This window comes from Euprymna scolopes, chromosome 2, assembly GCF_053919585.1.
Source record: "Euprymna scolopes isolate OS-2025 chromosome 2, ASM5391958v1, whole genome shotgun sequence".
Lineage (NCBI taxonomy): Eukaryota > Metazoa > Mollusca > Cephalopoda > Sepiida > Sepiolidae > Euprymna > Euprymna scolopes.
The window spans coordinates 21699144-21722145 of record NC_136483.1 but is presented as its reverse complement, the minus strand read 5'-3'; the positions used below and the strand labels follow the sequence as shown (position 1 = coordinate 21722145).

Genomic DNA, 23002 nt, shown 5'->3' with positions numbered 1-23002 from the left:
GATTGGTTATATTATTTGAATTCTTTGGACTATTATTCTCATCTTAACTGAGATTTTCATAACGTTTATGCCGATGTAACCTTCGACCTCTTTCAGGTGTGTCTTGTTGAACTCTGGAATGCTTCTGCTGAACTCGGGAATCTGGATAGAATTTCTAACAGAACTCATTTACATTAGGGGTAGCATGCTCTCGTTCAATCAGTCATGGCTGGGTAGAGGTCCTACTTAATTCGAAATTGTATTTTACAGTCGCTCACAATAAGAATTGAACCTGCAACCTTCAGGAGAAGATCATTTTTACAATTGACTATTTTCAAGTACTTTAACAACTGTGCCATGGGTCTTTGCGGATAATAAAAATAATTCCTCTTCCTAATCTTATCCTGCCATTATTTGTATGCTTTAATACCAAGTTTGTAGATTCTAACATTTTCTGGTTTAGGTTTCGGAATTTTTTAGATGAGGATTTTGATAATTCGTATGATTTTGTTCTTTTGGACTATTGTTCTCATGTTATTCTCACAATGTAACCTCCAAACTTTTCACTCTTTTCTTGGCCCTTTGGCTAGGAACAAAGTGTAGTATCTGTTCTGATGATACACTTCACCCTTTCTGTCCTTGGCCAGGAAGGAAAAATCCTTCGTGACTGAGAATATTTATTTTTGTTTCTATCCAGAGTGCCCCTTTTTGGAGACCTGGGTTTCTCCCACATTAGAAACCGATATTGTGTCTGCCCTCGTGAGGAGGAAAGTAAATAGAAACTGTCAAACTATATAATAATAATATATAGCAATGCTGTCGAAGTGAAGGAACTGATGCAATTTTTTTTATAGATATTGCTCCAGACAAGGCATGAAGCCACTTGATGTAAGGAGCATAAAATACTATTTCATGGTCAAAAACTAACCAATGATGAGTGTTTGATGGACAGATTCAGACTTAGAAAACAGCAATTCTTTCCTCGTTGTCAGAAACATTGCTCATAGAATATGACGACTAAAGAACAAAATAAGAGAGGTGAGATTTATGAGGCTGTCAGAAAGGTCCACTTTCTACAAAATGGAGGAAATTGAGTGTTGGCGACACACCTCGGTTGTAACGGTGGATGTATACTCATAAGATTTGCCACTGACATTTTCTTAGATTAAAAAATATCTTCCATGTGTGAACTTAGAGAGGAACAGGTTGAAAAAGAGACAAAAACAATTGTGTTAGTTCCCATTGCCGGTAGTCTCAGAAGTTTTCAGTCATGCAGCATATAAAATTTGTTGCATCTTCGATTTTATATTACTTTATTCTTATACAAATTTGTACGTGGTTTTATAACTCTAGAATCTATAAAGGTAATTTTTAAGAATAGGTAAAACAAAAAAAAAGTGAAAAAATAAATATAAAACAAATAAACGTTACCAAAGGCAAGCTAAGTTACTCTTCTACTTACCTAGATAAGTTAGTGTTTTACATTTTTTTTTTTTTTTTAAATTACGTAAAAATAAAAAAGGTACTGTAAAGCCTGAAGAGTCAGAACGGGAAACACTATGGTGGTCCTATTTTTATTCCACCCGAATGTATCATTGTTATGATGACTGAACTTATGCATTCATGACCGGAAAGTTGCATCTGTTGCAAATATTGACGGTGCGAGACTAAGTGACCCCTGACAGACGTGTGTCAGAGATGCGTCATTGGATTCCTAGCAAAAGTGCTGGGCTGAATTGCTAGTAATTAAAAAAAAAAAAAAATGACTTGAGTGCAATCAGCTATAATCGAAACCGAAAACAAAACTCATGAAGAATTCTTGGTAAAATTATTCATTACAAAAAATTGAAGGTCATAATTAAATGACAGTTTAAAGATGTAAGCATGACAATAAATAACACAGACGCTATCGTATTTATATATAAACTAGTAAAACAAACTTATTTATACTCATATTCAATAATACCATTGCACATGTCTTATTTTGATATCCAATATTGGAATAATACATAAGTGACCTTGTTTTTCTGTGTGGAATGGTACCCACTAAACTACTATCAATTTTTGGTCTACTAACTTGAAACTTATATATATAAGGGATTCAGGCCTGTGGAACAAATTCAATTTGGATTTAACAGGCAAAAATAGCTGATAAGGGATCCAAATTGAAAATAATTTGAAAATTGGTTTGTGTAAGACTTACAATGCTCCTTCATGCATGCACAAATATTCATTTATATGCTAAACTGCATTAATTTTTAAAGTTTGTATAAGCATATGGACTTAGCTCAGATAGTAGCAAATAACATTGTATAGCCAAATGTTTTGATTTCAATTCTAGCTGATAGCACTACTCATACTTTTATTTTACATTTTTAAAATCATTAATGTATATATATTGGATACAATGTCATAATCAATAGAAAATTGACTAAAATAAACAATGTCTGCATAAATTTAAAAAAAAGTGGACTCTCCCATCGATTTCGATGTATGAGGTTCCACCACAGCAACTAAGTTGTTCAGAAATCCACACAGATGAAACTGATGTAAAAAGAATCAAAAAACAAAACAAAAAAAACTACTTTATACCGTATACATTGTCTGGTGACAATCATTGCACTGACAAAGATTACCAGTAATACAAAAAAGTGTGGTTGGTTCTATACAAAGCTTTTACCATTGCATAAATTAAAATCGTATTTAAGTGTATTTTATGACCAAACAATGCCTGGAGGCCTGCTATATATATATATATATATATATATATATATATATATATATATATATATATATATTCAAATTAAAATCGGTTTATAAAAGAGGAAAAAATTTACATATAAAATAAATTTTCAATTAAACTTTGAATTATTTAAATTAAATAATTCAAAGTTTAAAGTTAATGAAATCATCATCATCCGATAAATAAACGGGGGGGGGATTTAAAAAACGAGATTTAAACATGAACTCGCGAGGTATATATATATTTCACACTTCTGGTTATAAAATAGACGAATATTGGCTGAAGAGAGCTTGATAAGGATATCTTAAACGGTCCTTATCGGGCTTGAAACCGACGGTACCAGTGACTTGTCTCATCTAACAACGTTCTGTACATAATATAAAGGGAGTTAAAATTCTGCGAATTAAAGGTTACCACATTTATTCTCAAAAACAAGGAGTACAAGATAAAGTTAATTATTTCCTTACTCAATTTGCATCTGCATATATTTCTATATATTTTTCGAACATTGCTTTCTTTCAAACCATGAAGCTTTCAATTTTTATGCTAATCAGAAAAGTTGTAAAATTTCTTTTGCCAAGCGTTTTCCTCTGAAGAAAAGACAGTTTAGAAACTCCATGGAATAAACAAATAATGATCTTTATCATGTATCCCTTGTGTAAATAATAATTTTGTAAAATTTTTAGTTCTTCATATACTGATGCTCTATCTCGAATAATGGGCATTTTTATCTGCATCGGATTAAATCTATGGAGCTTCCAATAATAATGAGTTGCTCAGAATTTTAAAGCCAGTTTAAATAAATTCCACGTCTTAAATGCTTCCAAATTCTTTTAATATTCGAATGTTCATGAAGTAATTTTTTCCCCAAGATCAATCGATTAATATTTCGTTGCTTAATAAACGGAAACTATCAAAATGACTGGAAATGTTATTGATACCAGAGCTGAATATTGGGAGGAGGGAAGAGTAGAAACAGGTGATAAAAAACGAGGAGGAGGAGGATTGGGTAGAATGCTGTAGTTCGGTGGTAAAGGACAATATTGCTGATCGAATGGGAGTCCTCATTTTACAATGCACAGCCCAAGTAGGTTATATTCATACCAGTCGAGGATACGTCCTCAACAGTCTGACAGAGTCTTGAAGAATTTTTAGTAGAGAATGACCGTGCATCTGTTGGGATGGGCTATAGTTCTGGGTAGTCTTAAGAGGTCCACCCACCCAGGTCGTTACCTCTCATCTTTAGAGCAGAGAAAGTTTACTGCATACTGCCGAGGGATCCTTACTGGGAAATGCTGATGGGATTGCTCAAGTAATTTTTGAAAGGTCAAAGCGCTTCTCCTTTAGGGACACTGGCTTGACTCTCCCTACCTTCCGACCTTGTGTCTCATCTTCCTGTAGTAGAAAGGAAGTAAATACCTACCCTCTTTACAAAAAAAAAAAAAAAATTAGTTTTGGCGTACAAATCTCCTTAATGGGCATTATGATCTCTTTCAGGACTACTATTCATTCCTGCACCAAAATGAGGTCTATGCAGACATTACCAGAAACTGTTTTGCTGCCGATATAGATTGAATCGTAGAGGGATTTCCTTCTCAGCCAGAAAGAAATTTGTTTTTTTAGCAGGCAAAAATAGCTGATAAGGTCAAAATTTTAAAAAATTGAAACTTAAGTGTAAGTAGACGTAGAATGTTCCTCCACGCATGCGCAAATATACATTTATATTAAATTAGACCTTAGAATAGACTTCAAGGAGACGTAAATGCACCAGCGACATAGCATGTAATGGCAAAATTGAAAAGGTGCTTGACCATTGTATCCTCTTTCGTGTAAAATTCACCCCCCTTTTCTCTAGATGGCAAATGAAGCATGCTCGTTTTATTGCTATTTTGACAAACTTATTAAAGAGAAATTAATTCGACCTTCTTTTAAGATGTTAAAAAGGAAACTTTTCATATGAAAAAAAAAAAGAAAAGAAAATCCATGTCGAGGGGCAAATTCGCAAAGTTCAATATTTTAAGAATTTTGATTCGTTGAAATGTTTTCCAAAAACCATTAATCATTATTTTAATACAGTGTTGTCAAAAAAAAAAAAACTTGCACAAATAAAATGTGTCTAGTGTCTGCGATAAGACTACAGTTCAATATTTGACAATCACGTCATAAAATCAAGCTTGAAATTTAAAACTATGGTTTATGAAAGGAAGAATAAGATGTGATAAACGAGAGAGATATATTGTGTAAAATAAGAAATGGGAAAAGCGGATATACCCAAACAAAATCAAATGGTGTGTAAACTGATCAACCAATGCAATAAAAACGCTATAAACCTACTTGAAATACACTCTCTAGCCCGGTCAGTGAATGCAACATATTTCTACACTGAGGCAATTTTTATTCGAATTCTGAGTGCTCCCCATTTCTTCTTTTGAGCTGGATAATCCCCATATTAAAAAGCGACTGTGTTTAAATGTTACATAGTTGGTCCTGGCAACCCTAATGTGGCTAGACAATCATTATGATCATAACTGATATTTGTAAAAATAAAAACAGAAAAATGTTATCAAGGCGAACGGTTTTTACGAATAAATATCTTTAAATAGTTCGCAAAAAAGTTAACTTGGCGAAAAGAATGTTAACGTAAACAAAAAATGCGTGACTAAAGTTGATCATCCGATTTGTGTCTTTGGTCACGTTGAGTTAATGACGTAACGAGAAAGAGATATACGTAGAGATTTGTTGGATACCCAACGCGTAGGCAGATAGATGGAAGTCATTTACTCCAGGGTTTGGACTTGACGCTCGTGGAAGTCAAAGAGGCAAAATAGTAATATACAGACTTTCTTTTGCTGGTGATCCAACCGATAACGTTATCCTTCCGTTTGGTAAAGACTGTCTGTGTAAGTTGTCATTGTCAATAGTTGTTATACACTGCTATAAAAATATCTACTCACATGAACACTAGAGACGATCAATAGACGTTATACGCACATTTAAGGAACTAGGCGATCGCATTGTTAAAATACGTGTATATCGACACGTTACAACGTTAAAAAGTATTATTATTCAAAGCAAGTATTTTATAAAATCATTTAAAGCAAATCTATTCTCCTATAAATTTTTTGTGTGTCCTGATATTCATATAAAAAATGCTTTTTCTATTTATTGGTATTTATTTGCTTCCCCACGAAAGCAAAATGTGACCAGGTCGTTTTTCATGTGGAGGAAACCAGCTCCCCCCAAAAGAAGGGAAATGGGGGTAATCTGGTAGCTTCCCAGCTGACTAGAAGTCATTTTCAAATCTAAAGTAAATAAGTTCCTATTGAGCATTCATAAAAACCTATTCAAGAAAGCATTTAAAAAAACAGAGCAGAAAAATAACTGCAAAGCAGTTTTATGGATCAAACGTATACAGACGTCAATAAAATAATTAGGAATCCAATGGAATCAAATAGGGTCCTGCAATCGTTGGACTTGTTCTTTCACAATCTCAACTGGTAAACATTTTACAGAAACAAAAGTCAGAAAACTAAAATTCAATGAGAGTTACAAACTTCCGCAAACGACCTGTACGCCACAAACTAATCAATCAAGAATTATCACGAATACATTAGAATAAAGTAAAGGTTATTTTTGTAATGGCCTTACACCAGACTTACCTCGGTACTTTAAAAAATAAGTCAGGGAGAAATTTAAACAACGAAAAATAAAAACAATCTGATAAAAGGCGGCGAAACAAAATGCTGAACAGACCTGTACAACATAGGCTAATCCATCAAGAAAACATCAACAGAGACATGCAAATGGATCATAAAGTTCCAGTGCAGAATTCATGGACCGATTTGGGCTTGGGTTCCATGTTATTTGAGTTGGCCATAATTAGACTTTTGGAAGCTGAAGTCGATTGTCAGGCGAAATACTAATCACATTCAGTATTCAAGAAAGACAAAAAAAAAAAAAAAAAAAAAGAAAAAGAAGAAGAAAAAAGAAGCCAAATCGTCCATGAGTGTCGTACCTGCCAGATGCCAACCCCTTCTCGATTTGACTTTTGCTTAATTTGCATTTATGTAATATTCATGTTTTTCACCCTTGGGACCTCCGAACGAGGGTGAGGGATAAAAAGGAAGGAAAATGGGTGGATGCATTGATGCACAAGGGATATTTGAAGTATATGCACGAGGGAGAAAATCGAAGAAAAAAGAGCAATGGAGAGAGAGAGAGGAGAGAATGAGAGGTGGGAGAGAGAGGGGGGAGAGAGAGAGGTGGGAGAGAGAGAGAGAGGTGGGAGAGAGAGAGAGAGAGGTGGGAAAGAGAGAGAGAGAGAGGTGGGAAAGAGAGAGAGAGAGAGGTGGGAAAGAGAGAGAGAGAGAGGTGGGAAAAAGAGAGAGAGAGGTGGGAAAGAGAGAGAGAGAGAGAGAGGTGGGAAAGAGAGAGAGAGAGAGAGAGGTGGGAAAGAGAGAGAGAGAGAGAGGTGGGAAAGAGAGAGAGGTGGGAAAGAGAGAGAGGTGGGAAAGAGAGAGAGGTGGGAAAGAGAGAGAGGTGGGAAAGAGAGAGAGGTGGGAAAGAGAGAGAGGTGGGAAAGAGAGAGAGGTGGGAAAGAGAGAGAGGTGGGAAAGAGAGAGAGGTGGGAAAGAGAGAGAGGTGGGAAAGAGAGAGAGGTGGGAAAGAGAGAGAGGTGGGAAAGAGAGAGAGGTGGGAAAGAGAGAGAGGTGGGAAAGAGAGAGAGGTGGGAAAGAGAGAGAGGTGGGAAAGAGAGAGAGGTGGGAAAGAGAGAGAGAGAGAGAGGTGGGAAAGAGAGAGAGAGAGAGGTGGGAAAGAGAGAGAGAGAGAGAGGTGGGAAAGAGAGAGAGAGAGAGAGAGGTGGGAAAGAGAGAGAGAGAGGTGGGAAAGAGAGAGAGAGAGGTGGGAAAGAGAGAGAGAGAGAGGTGGGAAAGAGAAAGAGAGAGGTGGGAAAGAGAAAGAGAGAGGTGGGAAAGAGAGAGAGAGAGAGAGAGAGGTGGGAAAGAGAGAGAGAGGTGGGAAAGAGAGAGAGAGAGGTGGGAAAGAGAGAGAGAGAGGTGGGAAAGAGAGAGAGAGAGGTGGGAAAGAGAGAGAGAGAGAAGAGAGAGAGAGAGGTGGGAAAGAGAAAGAGGTGGGATAGAGAAAGAGGTGGGATAGAGAAAGAGGTGGGATAGAGAAAGAGGTGGGATAGAGAAAGAGGTGGGATGGAGAAAGAGGTGGGATGGAGAAAGAGGTGGGATGGAGAAAGAGGTGGGATAGAGAAAGAGGTGGGAAAGAGAAAGAGGTGGGAAAGAGAAAGAGGTGGGAATAAAGAGAGGGGAGGTGGGAATAAAAGAGAGGGGAGGTGGGAATAAAAGAGAGAGGGAGGTGGGAATAAAAGAGAGAGGGAGGTGGGAATAAAAGAGAGAGGGAGGTGGGAATAAAAGAGAGAGGGAGGTGGAAAAAGAAAGAAAGTTGAAAAATTCGAATCTTGATAAAATTAAAAAGATTAGGAACCCGTTTCTCACAGTAGCATAATATTTTTGATTTCCTTTAAGTATTTTTGGTTCACCTACTTGGCACTTAAAGAGTTCAAAGATATCTTTATAATATTTAGTTATTCTGGGAAACGTTGTGTGTGTGTGTGTGTGTGTGTGTGTGTGTGTGTGTGTGTGTGTGTGTGTGTGTGTGTGTGTGTGTAGATTTGTATGGAGATGTTTCCTTCCACTTATTTGCTTGACCGATACAAAAATGCACTTACACTTTTTACGTGCATCTTTATACAGACGTAATTTTATATGCTAACATATCAAAGAACACTTCTTAATAGTATTATTATACTTATTGTTATTTAGTTATTAATATAGATTATATTACTTTTTTTTAAATTGTATATTAGTGAAATATTAACTCGATTGTTTCTATATTTTGTTATTGGGGATTAGTGTTTCCTGCTGGAGAGCCATGGACTTAACAGCTGTTCTGTTTTTAAGTCTCCGGGAGAGCTACATGGTAAACGGCCGATGATCCTTCTTTTCTGTTTCAAAATCTAAGTTAAAGTTCCTTGTTTATCTTCACTTATAGAGTTGAATTCTTATCGCATTGAAAGAAGTTTCTACGGTTAAGTAAACTTATCTATGTGCTTAATCTGCGCCATGTTGAATTTAGTTTGAAATTTAAACTGCATTTCTTGTTCTTTTTATTTAAAATAATGAAAGTTCTTAATGCAAATATACATATATAACGTTAACGGAAAATAAACTAAAAACATTATACGTAGATCCAACTGCTTGCTCTCTAAAATAGAGATTAGAAATATGTTCATATATGTATAAATAGCGTATTTCACCGCTTGAAGAGTGGCTATTTTAGAATATTTTTAATGACAATGTTTGAAATTGTCGAACGGTCACGAAACAATTGTAACGAATATGAAAATACACACTATGATGCTCATTTTTATTGTCTTTATTTTGTGAAAATATTATACATGCATATATATATATATATATATATATATATATATATATATATATACATACATACACACACACACACTTTGTGTTTTCGTTCCCCATGGATTCAGAAATTGCTGATTTCATGTTTTTGAAAATTCACACGAAGGTACTTGATGCTCTTGAGAATGTTCTCACGTGCGTTTTGTTATCGGAACGCATCTGATAAGTATCAAATATTGATAATGGAAAAAAATTCGATAAAAGAAAGTCCAATTATGATCAAATATAACACTTCCATAAAATCTAACATCACAAATTCATTTGAGAAGCTTTATCATCGCACAATCAGAAAGGCCTAGCCTATTAAATCAATTGTAGATTCTTTTATAAGACAGGAGCGTATTCGAAATGAAGGTTTCTTTTAAGAGTACAATTAAACATGATATTTGACTTTTGTACATTTAACTTTAATTCAAGTAATTAAGTATAAATAATTCCATAAAATCAAAAGTCAGTTTTATGATAAGACAGGGGCGCGTTTGAAACGAATGTTTCTGTTTAGAACACAATTGAACCATGATACTTGACTTTTGCATTTTAAACTTTAAGTGAAGGCATTACTTACGGATAATTTTATAAAATCAACAGTAGATTCTCTACACTATAATGTAGACTACAATGTATTGCGGAGAGGCATGCGAAGCTTCCTCCCAGTACCCTGGGTGGGGAGGTCCCTAACTAAAGTAGGCAATTACTTGATTTGATTTAAAAAAAAAGGGGGGGGGCGATTTCAACGATTTCGATGGAAATAAAAGTATGGGGAGAGCGGAACATTTACTGACCCTCATTTAATCCCGGACAACGTCGGGTCTACTTGCTAGGATATTCATATACCGCAAAATTCAACTAATTTTGAAACTAGACAACTCGAGCTTTTATGAAATTGAATTACTTCAGAAGTTGTGCTTGTAGGAGTAAATTTTACAGTGTGCAAGTTTTATAGTGCAAACAGTACAGAGTGTAGTATATTGATTGTATTACTTAATTTGACAAAGACCACTAATAATTAAAAATAGTTAAATCACATAAAATCACAAAGGGGAATAACTTGTCTTGAATTGTAAGCCAGGTTTAATTTCAGAAGAGTTGCCGATGGGTAGTTATTCTGTACAAGATGAAGAATTTTAAGTGGGTAGCTGTTCTGTACCGGTCCTGGATTTTATAATTTTGCAGGCAAAAAGCAAAAGATCTTTCTTGTGTTGACACAAAAAAATTATGTGCTGGAATGGTAAAAAGTTCAATATTTTTATGGAGCAATCCTGGTTTCTGATTGGTTGCCAGCAGAACGTGGCTTGATTTGATTCGTCAGTTTCTATTGCCAGTGTCTAAGTAGAACCTTAAAATATTTGGTGATCATACCCTCCTAACTATATCAAAAATATTGCAGCAACTCGTTTTTAAATTGCAGAATACAGCAAGTGGTGTGTACGTTTAAAAATGTGCGGGAAAATAAATTTAAACAAAACTGATTTTATTGCATCCCGGGCAATGCCGGGCAAGTACAATTTGTAATGCATCATCTGATCGATTTTGAACCGAGACAAAAAACTTTTATAAAACTTAGTTTTCTTTCCACATTGAAAAATGAATTCTTGTTCTATCTGTTCGATAAGGGAAAACAACCAAGTGGAGGTGGGGAAAGAAACCATTTTTAAGTGTCTTGTTAATATATTATTTGTCAATACCTAAGACCACTCTAGGAAGATTAAAGATGAAATGTTGACATTTCGAAAAAAATACACATACACACACCTTGTACAAAAGTTTATTTACTTGATATGTGACGAAAAATACATTAATATACAAAGTAGAAAATAATCTTAGATTTCTTATCTACGAGGAAAGTTCCATTTTTTTTATTCCGTCCGAATGGATCAGCGGGGATTGTGAATTAAATTGTTATGATGACTGATCTTATGCATTCAGGACCTGAAAGTTTTCTCTCTAGTGAAGATATTGACGGTGTGAGACCCTAAGAAAGCAACCAGTCATAGACGTGCGTTAGAAGCAGATATGTGGCATTGAATTTCTAAAAGTGCATTGAGAATGGTGGTAACTACGTAGACAAGTACATTTGAGAACAGAAAACTCACTCGTTTAATTGTACTACTTCCATCTTTGTAACGCTTAACTTTTTGAATTAAAAATATATAGGAGGCTTTAGCTTTGGAACGACACTCGTATAAAACACGTCAGTGCGTGTCTTGCGGGACGAGTTAGCGAGATTAAAAAAAAAAAAAAAAAAAAAGATAAAAAACACTTATCATTCACACTTTAAGAATTGCTTTAGCATCATGTTCTATTTGAAATCTCGTTATAAAATTGGATAATAGGATATAGGATTTTTTAAATCCGAATTTTTGGTTCCACGAGTCTTCATCAGCGCGATACAGACAATATTTTTTGCCAATTTCTCCCGATCTTATTGAAGAAACTGTTTTTTAATGTTTGATATTCATAGCCAGATGCGCTGATACGCATGTACAAATATTAAAATCAATTTTATTACAGTAGAAGCATCGGTATAATGAGGAATCTGAAATATTTTTAAGTGAGAAGCAAAAGGTTTATATATTATTTTTTTTCGGGGCCCGTAGCACAGTGGATAGAGGCGTTGAATCTCTACGGTTCCAGGTGAGCATTGTTTAAAGATGACGGTTTCAATTCTGCTCAAGGCAGACCAGAGGTTTAGTTGGCCAAAACGTGGTGAGACAACTATGAAAGGCAGTAATTACTGGAAATACAGTTCGTTGCGGTTAATTACCTGAAGAAGACCAGCGGACGAGTTGGCCGAAACGTGGTGAACTATGAAGATGAGGATAATAGTCCGCAAATAAATAAATATTAAAATGTTTGTTTGCATTGCATTTTAATTACAACCAATCTACACACACACACACACACACACACACACACACACACACACACACACACACACGTAAGACAAAAGTAGTTTGCTTGAAGCATAGCTGGTAACAAATATTTGCGTATAAGAAGGCTGCTAGCAATGTAGAATACCGAAAAAAAAATGCTGCAGGAACGCAACAGATAAAAAATGAAAAAAAATTCATATTCATCAATGTTTTATCATAATTTCATGACTTCCGCAAAATGATTAATTTGAAGAAATAAAGTACAGGTAAAATATTCGAAATTTGGTGTGTTTGTCTTGTATTTAATTCTTCAAATCAATCTTTACGAGGAAGTCTCGAAATAAAGACGAAACGTTAATGAATATCTACATATTAATAACGTAGTACGTTTAACGTACGCATAAAAATGTGATAACACACATGAAATTAGAATAAAAACACGCTAATTTAATATTCGTTGTATGTTATCACCTATTCTCCTTTTTAATAAATAGGATCTCCCGATCATGGAAGACGCAATGTGAAATAAATAAAATGATGTCGCTTTTGGGTTAAACATGAAACTAAAATATACCTTTTTGGTCTTCTAGCTAGGATCCAAGAGCTGTATCTGTTCTGTCTAAATGAAATGATATCGTGGAGTTTCTATTCGCGCCAGGTGTCAATACAATGGAAATATGTCACGTACTTCTATAAGAATATTGAAGATAAACCAGAATGACCTGATATATTCTAACACTACATTAAGCAGATTAAAAGAATACTTTTAAAGTTTTAACAAAATGGCTGCAATAATAGTGCAGGGTCTTCATTCACGCTGACCATCCACTGAATGTCCAGCAGCAATATATTATATATGAAATATATTATATATGAAATATGCGACTGTGGAATTTCCACAGGTCCGGCTAGTATAAATAATTTTGGTTCTTCATTACGTTGGAACATTACTTTCATCATCATTATATATATATATATATATATATATATATAATGTTTGTGCACAATATATATATCACATATCTCCTATGCTAGCCATTCCGCTACATCGAATCCCCGTTCCAACTATCATAAGATTTGGTTTAATGTTTCTGGAGATATAATGCAGGTATACGCACATAATCGATCTTCTATTTATTATATACGTGTGTATTGGATAAGATCAATCGATATAGAAAAAGGAACGGGCAAGGGAAGGGCAAACATTAGAGATAGAGAGAAAGTGATAGCGCTGTTTATTCTCTGTAGATTTAAACTTCCGATCATAGTGAGTCAAGATGCATTAGTCTTGTCAAAGTTTTTATTTTCACATGTTTTAGTTGATCAAAATAACAAAAAGCATTATCACACGTACACACACATATTTGTAAACAAAGTTCATAAAAAACAATTTTAAATAAATTAGATGACACCAATAACACAGAAAACAAGTTTAAATAATCTGAATGCTATATTTTTGTTACTATTGCTATATATATATATATATATATATATATATATATATATATATATATATATATTAGTTATTTGGGAATGGAGGAAACCATTTTCTGATGAAGGTGCCAACAGCAAAATTGACAAATGGGTCATACTAAACATGAGGTTCTTAATGGCATAGAATTTGCTTGACTGACTCAAGGATAAGGTACTTAAAAATAATCGAAACCTTATTGAAAGACTGCAGTCACCAAGTAAAAAGGTGAAAAAAAAAAGAAATGCATTGAAATCGAAAATGGGTAAAAAAGAAAAAAGTACAGAAACTAATTAAGAAAAATAAACATTTAGGTCATTGTTACTCTGTAGACTAAAGAAGTCTACAAAGTACATACACGCACACTAATATATATATATATAATACTAATACTATACTAATATATATATATATATATATATATTAGTGTGTGTACTTATTATACCTTAAAAAAAAGAAAAAAAAAAACGTTATACGGTTGAATTTGAGTTAGCTATGAAGAGCGACGAATGGTTCTCCTGTATTTTCACTGGGCTCCGAAAAGAAAAAGAACAGATACTTCTTTCTCCAACTTTACAACATATCAAGGAAGAAGAAAAGGAAAAAAAAGAAACAAAACACACTGAAGATGGAGTATACCTCTGAAATATCTGTGATAAATTTCAAACAAGTAAAATATTTATTTTCCTAATATTACGTTGTGATTTGGCTTTCAAGCGCACTTTATGCGTATTTTATTTTATTCAAATTAAAACAACGTTTATATATGAACTCTCATCCTTGGCGTTATTCTCGCGTTGCCTACGCACAATTCAAACATTTCAAGATACAACCGCTAGTAACAACGCGCGGCTCTTTACAAACAGACTTCTTTCTCCAACTTTACAACATGGCAAGAAAGAAGAAAAAGAAAATAAAAACCAACACACTGAAGATGGAGTATACCTCTGAAATATATTTGTGATAAATTTCAAACAAGCAAAATATTTGTTTATTTTCCTAAATATTACGATGCGATTTGACTTTCAATCGCACATGATGCGTATTTTATTTCAAGAAACATTCATTTCGAACGTGCTTCTAAAAGAACCAACTATTGATATTATGAAATTATTTTTGAATCACTTGAATTAAAGTTTAACGCACTAACGTCTAGTATCACGCGTCAGTTGTGATCTAAAAAGAAACATTCGGTTTGAACGCGCCCCTGTTTATAAAAGAGTATACAGTTGATTGTATAGGCTAAGCCTTTCTGCTTGTGTGGTGATAAAAATTAAATACACTTGTCATGTTAGTTTGTACAAAAGTATTAACTTTGGTCAAAATCGGACTTCCTTCTTTGATCGGATTTTTTCAATTATCGATACTTATCAGACGCATTCCAATACAAAACCTACGTAAGAACACTCCCAGACTCATCATGTATCTTCGTGTGAAATTAAAAAGTCAGCCTAGTCGTTTCCGAGTTCATAGGGAACGAACTTACAGATAAAGTTCCTTTTACAAAGAGATAGATAATTTTTTTTATTCATGTACTATATGAAGTAAATAGACAAGTTTCTTAAATACGAAATACATACGCAATGCATTGCTCGTTTCTTTGATATGTACAAATGTTAAGAGATTAATTATCTCCCTTTGAAGAATATTGGAAGATGTGAAATCAAAAAGAATTTTCACAAACTGCTTTTCGCTTTTAAAATCACCGAGTTCCCCCACCCTCTTCCCCGGCGAATGTTAATAGGTTGGCAGAGGAAAGGTATGAGGTTTTATTTGTAAAATATAGAAAACGAAATATCAGTTGAAAATGCTATCACAAGGAGTCAAACAGCAGTCTATTACAAGATATACCACAATTGTGTTAATAAAGTAAAGGAAAGTTGCACGTCTATGTTAGGCTGGGTAGTTAGTTCCTTCCCACGGCCGAAAGATGTGACACAAGGGTCGAAAAGTGGGATCGGAGAACCAGTGCCACAGAGGAGGAGCACTGTGGCCTGCAAAAAGTATCTGGACAGCCCCGTCGGCATCTCCTAGGACGATTAGTAATAAATTCTCAAAATATACAGCACAATCACATTGATACGCCGATTCTCATTAGATCATCGAAGTTAAGTAACGTACAGCCTGATCAGTACCAGATGGGTGACCATTTGGGAATATCGGACGCTATATGTAAGTGGATGTCGACACCATCCTGCAAGAACTGCAAAAATATGACGTATCCTAACCGGAAAATACTTAATACTGGAGACCGCTTGTGAATATGACATTCCTTAGACACTTCCTCCTTTGGGGGAAGCTGGTTCAACCCGCCTACGATTAATGCCGCTGGCTTTCTCAAGGAGAGAATGCAAAGCCTGGGAGTTAGTCTTCTGAACAGATTTTGAAGATAAATAGATATTTTAAACGTTTGTTTTATTTTACGGGAATCGCTACTGACAAGGCATAAAACCACTTGATATAAAGAGCTATTATTTTAAATAAATAATATTAGTTCAATGTAAAAAAAAGAAAGAACCAAAGATAAGTATTACATGGATTAATTCCGACCCAGAAAACGGCAATACTTCCTTATTTATAGAAAACATCACGCGTTGAATGAAGAACTAAAGGGCAAGATTAGCTGAATGAGGCTTAAGAGGTTAGCGAAATTAAACGAGGTTCAATTTCTACTCTACATTGTATATTATAAAGATGCCTTCCAAAAGTAATACCTCCTATTTTTTCTGCACTTATGGATCAGAGGGGATTGCAAATTGCATTGTTCTAACTGACCCTATGCCTTCACGACCTAAAAGTTTCATCTTTGTTGCAGATATTGATGGTGGGAGACTAAGAAAGCAAACCTGTCATGGACATGCGTCTGAATCAAGAATAGTATGGACTTCGTAGAAAAATATGTTCTAGAGCAGAATTTCAATTGAAACACTAGACTATTATCTTAGGACCAATCAAGAGTAAGGATGACGATCTTATCTTTTAAATGGTACTGAATAAGTAAAGATCAAATCAAATTTGATAAAATTCCATGAAATTATATTTTATTTTAAAATTCGTAAATCTACTCCAGAGTTCCAAGTGAAAAAACTAAGTGTAATAAAAAAAAAAAGCCATCAAACTTTGAAAACTTTCTCATCTTAAGGATTAAAAAAAAACTGACTAATAAATAGCTTGAAAATTTTCATAATCTGGTATAGTTAGGTAATTAAACTAAACAAAATACTGTAAGCACATTATATTTTCGTGTGATTAGTGACATTGATTGGGTGCGTTTCTATCAGTATTTTGTTTAATCTTTGAGGATTGACTACGACACGAACGAGACCATTTTTTTTTGTTCTAACTCGACAGAGTTAGAACAAAAAAATATTTATGTACTATTATATATTAAAAAAAAAACTGTGTGCGTGTTCGTTCTCTATGGACTGGTAACGGCTGGGCGGATTTGTTTTACATTTAACACGAACGTATTTGATGTGTATGGGAGTGTTCTTACGTGGGATTTGTATCGGAATGCGCCTGATAAGTATCGATAATCGAAAAAAAATCGATTAAAGAAGAAAGTTCGATTTTGATCAACGTTAACACTACAACGTAACATAGCAAGTGCATTTGATAATTTTTATCACCGCACAAACAGAAAAGCCCAGTCTAGAACATCAACTGTACATAAGACAAAAACGCCTTCGAAATGAATGTTTCTGTTTAGAGCACAATTGAACCATGATACTTGACTTTTGCATTTTAAACTTTAAATGAAAGCATTAGTTCCGAATTATAAAATCAACACTAAATTCGCTACCATGCAATATAGACTACAGTGTATTATAGATGAAGTCACTGCGGTGAGAGACATGTAAGGCTTCCTCGCAGTACACTGCAGGAGATGGTCACTAACTAGGGCAGGCAATTAATCCATTTGATTATAAAAAATTTAAAAAAAGGTCGATTTCACCGATTTTGATATTAATACATGTATGGGAAAGTGGAGCATTTGTTGATCCCCATTCAATCCTGGATAACGTCGGGTCTTCCTGCTAATATATAGACGTATATGTAATATACTGAGTTCGTTTAATTCAGTAACTTTTCATATACCAATAGGTTTTAAGCAAAAAATGGTTGACTTAAGGATTAAGCTACAAAATTATCACATTTCATAATTGAGCATTAATATACTGTGTGTGCAAAATCAAGACATGGTGTTGATGGTAAAATGAAATACACTTTTTGTTGCCATCAACACCTTGTCTTGAAGTCTTGATTTTGCACACACAGCATATATATATATATATATATATATATATATATATATATATATATATATATATATATATATATAAAGCTGAATGTATGTGTGTGTGTCTGGTCACGAATAGGCTCCTATATGGTTGATTATTTAAAAAAAATTATTACATATAATGATAGATGTATCGAGACACAGGAATGGGTATGTTTGATCTGGCAGAACAGTGGTTCATTAAAATTGTGGGGTCTGCATCGTGCCTGGTCCACAAAGTATGGAAATAAAAAATTTAAAAATTAGAAAAAAAACGTTTACAAGTGTTTTTGATATAGATGTACATAATAATACTTTGATAAGTATGTTTTAACTTAAATAAGGATGGTATGGAAAATTGTGGGGTCTGCGTTCGCGCCTGGCCTCCATAGAATGGAAATAGGCACAAACTTTAATAAAGACTTTTCATATCTATCTGTAAGTATACTTTGATAATTATGTTTCAGTTTGAAGAAATATGGTATAATAAAATTATGGGGTGTTCGTTCGCGCCTGACCTCCATAGAATGGAAATATGTCACAAAGTTTAACAAGGTTTTTTAATATAGATCCACAGGATATTGTGATAAGTGTTTCAGTGTGAACAGGTATAGTATAATAAATTATGGGGTTTATCTATTTTATTTTTACTTTCATCATATTTTGCTTTGGTTTTGATTCCCCCAAATTCAACCCAAATTTACAACCCTTCCTTTTCATAACCTATCATACTTTCATAAATCAGAGTCCATTTTTGAGTCTGTTTTTGAATCCAGTCAATGACGGGTACTTTTGCTAGTATATATATATCAGCACACACTACCAGGAAGACGTTTCGTATTGAAGGAGAGTACAATGTGTAATAATGTAAGAACGTACAATTATAAGGAAATAAATTCTGCAAGGCAAGAAGAATGCGTTAGTAGTTATAATAAACGTACGTTTTCACACCTTTAAATGTTTCTATTGAACCAGAATAGTTTCCAACCAATAATTATCCATAAAGACGTCCAAGTGCGATTACAATTGAATTACGTCACGCAATTTGTCTCACGCCCCCCCCTTTCCTTGAAAAGATCTTATTTGTTATTATCGTATTTGATCAAAGGACATGCATACTAGTTTATCGAAGAGGAGTAAAACTAGTCGAAAGCTCGAAAGCTTTTATCAGACATTTGCTTTAATGATAGAAGTTTGGAGAGAGTGGTCACTAGATCAAATAGATTCAAAATGTCTTATGTTTAAATAAACGAATGCTTCCGAACTACATACGCAGTCATGTGTATAAAATAAAATTAGAATTCAAAGTTAAATGAAGCTATTACACCAGATAAATAAGGAAAAGCCGATAAAATATACCTCTTTAGGCGATGGCATTTCGAAGCCAAAAGCTTCTCATCAAAAGAGAAAATACGAGAGATGTTCTAGTAATAATGCCTTCTATTTTTTCAATTCCTTCTGAATGGAGCAGAGAGGACTGTAAATTGCATTGTTATGATAATTGAACTCATGGCCTTAAAGTTTCATATCTGTTGCAGATATTGACGGTATGAGATTAAGAAAAACCCTGACTTGGACGTGCATCAGAAGCAGAGATGTGTCATTGAATTCGTCCATGCAGAAAAAAATTGGACTAAACATTCACCGGCGCCTATTAAACGTTTACGAAGCCAATCTAGTTAATGTTAGCAGAATTAGGAGATGGTTCATCGATTTTAGAGTGGCGACAGAAATTTGAGTGACAAAGCACTTTTACAGCCGAAGTATCAAAAGAGGCTGACAAACGTGCATTGAGAATGACAGTGACTATGTTAGAAAAATAAATTCTGGAGCATAAAAGATCACTCGTTTTAATGGAACCATTCAACCTCTTGGTAGCTCTTTAACGTTTTAGTTTTTGAATTAAAAATAGGAGACCTTACTTTTGGAACGGTTCTCGTATTCACAAATAAGCTGGCATATAGTAGAGCAGATTGCTGAAACAATCTTTCACTTGGTGCTTGTATCACTAAGTGAAAGGTTCTTATGAAATATTGAGATAACCTGCCCCACTACATAAGATATTAGCTTCGAAATGAGAGAATATATTGTAGAAAAAATGTTAATAGTATAGACAGAAAAAAAAGAGAAGATAAATGGAGACATATATAGAAGAGTGGGGGAAATACATGGGGAGAGAAATGTAAAGCCATACAAAAAATGAACAGTGAAAAAATATATATAAAGTCATTGTGTGTGTGTGTGTGTGTGTGATTTTTTTTTGGGGGGGGGAGAGTTCCTTCATCATAGGTTCAGCCGTTTCGGAAACTATCTTTTGCAGATTTCACACAAAGGTAATTTATATTTCTGGCAGTGTTCTTAGATTTTATTTTTTCAAATTCCTCCGATAAGTATCGAAAACCGAATAAATTCGAAGTATTTCTTCTCTTATAGACAAAGAACTTTTACAGGGGAATATTTTACATTACACCGGTGTAAGCTTAACCGATAAAAATTCTTGACTAAAGAAAGACTATTTTTAAGATCGTCAAGCTCAAATTCGCTAACGTGATATTGTAAACAAACACAGACGGAATTTGATGACCGGCATCATTATTTTATTTACTTTTTTATTTTGTGTGAATTAGTCGACCGGGCAAATTATTCCTAGTATTATATAAGAATCAATAAAGGAGTGGTTCTATAATAATTCATACGCAATCTTATTAAATTATGTTTAAGCGTATTATACGCCCAGACAACGGCGAACGTCAAGCTAGTATAAATATAAAATAAAAGTAGTCCAAACTTTAGAGGTTCAACAATTTAAATCCTTGTAGAGTATACGGTGAGTTGAAATACAGTCTAGAGGATATCGAGCCGATGGTAACCCCCCTCCCCCCCAAAAAAAATCCATGGTGAAAGTCCGGAATGAGGTATACTTCAGTAGGAACTTGCGAATCAATAATTACACCATTTGACTTCGATATGAACACGTGTTTATACATTAGTGTGAAAAAGTATGCAATAGTTGAAATACAGGATGTCCACAAAGTCTGGCTACATAATATAGCCAGACTTTGTGGACACCCTGTATACAAAACAATTAAAATCGTTGCAATAAACTTTTTATTAAAATAAACGTATTACTTATAAAATCAGAGGCTATCTCTGATTGAAACTTTCGTTGAATTGAAATTTTAAACTCTTCACCCGCAATTTGTTTTACTTATATAAAGAATATGAACAATGCATACACAAACATATATATATATATATATATTTATTAGTGTCGGAACTTTTAGGGGTATCAGAAAAATTAGTACTTACTTTCCGATTCCAAAAGCGATTCTTTTAATTTCTTAAAATTTAATTCTGTTAAAAGCAAAATCTCCCACTGCTAATAGTAACGAGAAAAAATAAATATTTATTGATTTTTAATTAATAGTTAAACTAAAATCGATAGATCATCGCTTACAAGTGTATTTTTTACGCTTTACAAAATATCTGCAGATTTAACATGTGTTTTTACTATAATTGTGGAAAAATAACTTCATAGTTAAATATTTAGAGTTTATAAACAATTGAAATCGGTAACTGTATCGGAATCGGGGAAATTTTGGAATCGTCCCATCACTATATATATATATATATATATATATATATATATATATATATATATATATATATATATAGTTGTCATTTATTTGTTGTTTTGCATGTGGTACTTTTACGTGCGGAATGCATTACCGTAATGTATATTGGGCTTTATTATCCTTAGATAGGAAGCAATATGTGTGTGCGTGTGTACACTGAAATATATTATACGACTCATCAGTGCAAAACAAATAAATGACAATTATTAAAATTGTGGTATATTCTTCGTATTCAGGGAGTTAGGGTTCGAAGTAAGTTCGATCCCTGCTAGGTTCAGCTGCGTTTACGAGTCGTATAATGATAAAACAAGTGTCCGTAGCTAATATATATTTTCAAATATTAACGACTCATTCATATGTAATATATTGATGTTGGTATTCTGTAGATGTTCTCCATATTATTTAGAATCTTCGGACTACTGTCTTTTCCGTAGTCAAAGTAATTGTCACTCAGTTTTTTTATTTATTTTTTTATTACATTTTCACCCCAAACAAGGCACTATCAGGGGCAGCAATTACTGGGGCACTATGTAGGGATTTGGCCAGCAAGATGTCGGTTCACGTTGCACTTGAACTTCTGCATGTCAGTACAGTTAGGGAAGCAGGAAACTGGAATGGAATTCCAGAGTCTAGCGGTTCTGGGGAAGAAACTGCTGGAGTAGAAAGATCTTTTACATCTAAATGCAGCTAAATCCCACCTCCACACAGAGATCCCTATCTCTGTGTGGGGGTGGGATTTAGCTGCCTGTCGGGTTTGTCGAGGGTGTCTACGTCGTGGGGGCACAAGTGTCTGCAGTTCGTCAGAGCATTCACCATTAAAATACTTGTAGAACAAGCAGCGGGATGCAACGTTTCATCGATGGGACAGAGGCTGAAGCTTAGATGACAGTTCAGGGCCTATCAGATTGGCGACTCTTTTTTAACCTTGTCTAGGAGCGAGAGACTAGTAGCAGATGCACCAGCCCAAATGTGACAACAATACTCCATACATGGGCGAATGGTGGCCTTATAGAGGTACAGGATACTTTCAGGTGTCAGTAGTTTTCTAGCACGGTAGAGAGAGCCTACCTTTTTCGCAGCGGCCCTGGCAATGTTTTCAATATAATTTTTTCAGCTCATGTTTCCTGTGAACGTTAGATCAAGCAGTTTGAAAGATGTACTCTCAGACAGGGAGTCACTGGCCATTGCTATTGGTGGCAGAGAAAGTTTCTTGTAATTATTGAAGGAAACCAGTTTAGTCTTGGCAGCATTGAATGTGACCATCCATTTATGTCCCCATTCCACTACAGATTGGAGGTCATCCTCTAGTGTTTCTGCCACTTCCTTGGATAAGTGTTCATTTGTTTTCCCCTCATGCCTGTTATAGAGTGTAGTGTCATCAGCATATATACCCATCTCAGAGGCAGTTTTGTCGGGAGGTCATTAATAAATATCAGGAACAATAGAGGTCCAAGGATAGACCCCTAGGGCACTTCCGCATTTATATCATACTGTTTAGCTATATGACCGTCGAGGACAACCTGGA

General features: G+C 34.5%; 1 protein-coding gene and 1 pseudogene across 2 annotated transcripts in view; one reads left to right on the top strand and one right to left on the bottom strand.

Moving 5' to 3' along the window:
• LOC145289698 (uncharacterized) overlaps window positions 1-23002 on the bottom strand; it is a 470760-nt gene that overhangs the window by 275296 nt on the left and 172462 nt on the right. The gene's annotated exons all lie outside the window — the stretch shown is intronic.
• LOC145243395 (U2 spliceosomal RNA) lies at window positions 546-728 on the top strand (annotated as a pseudogene).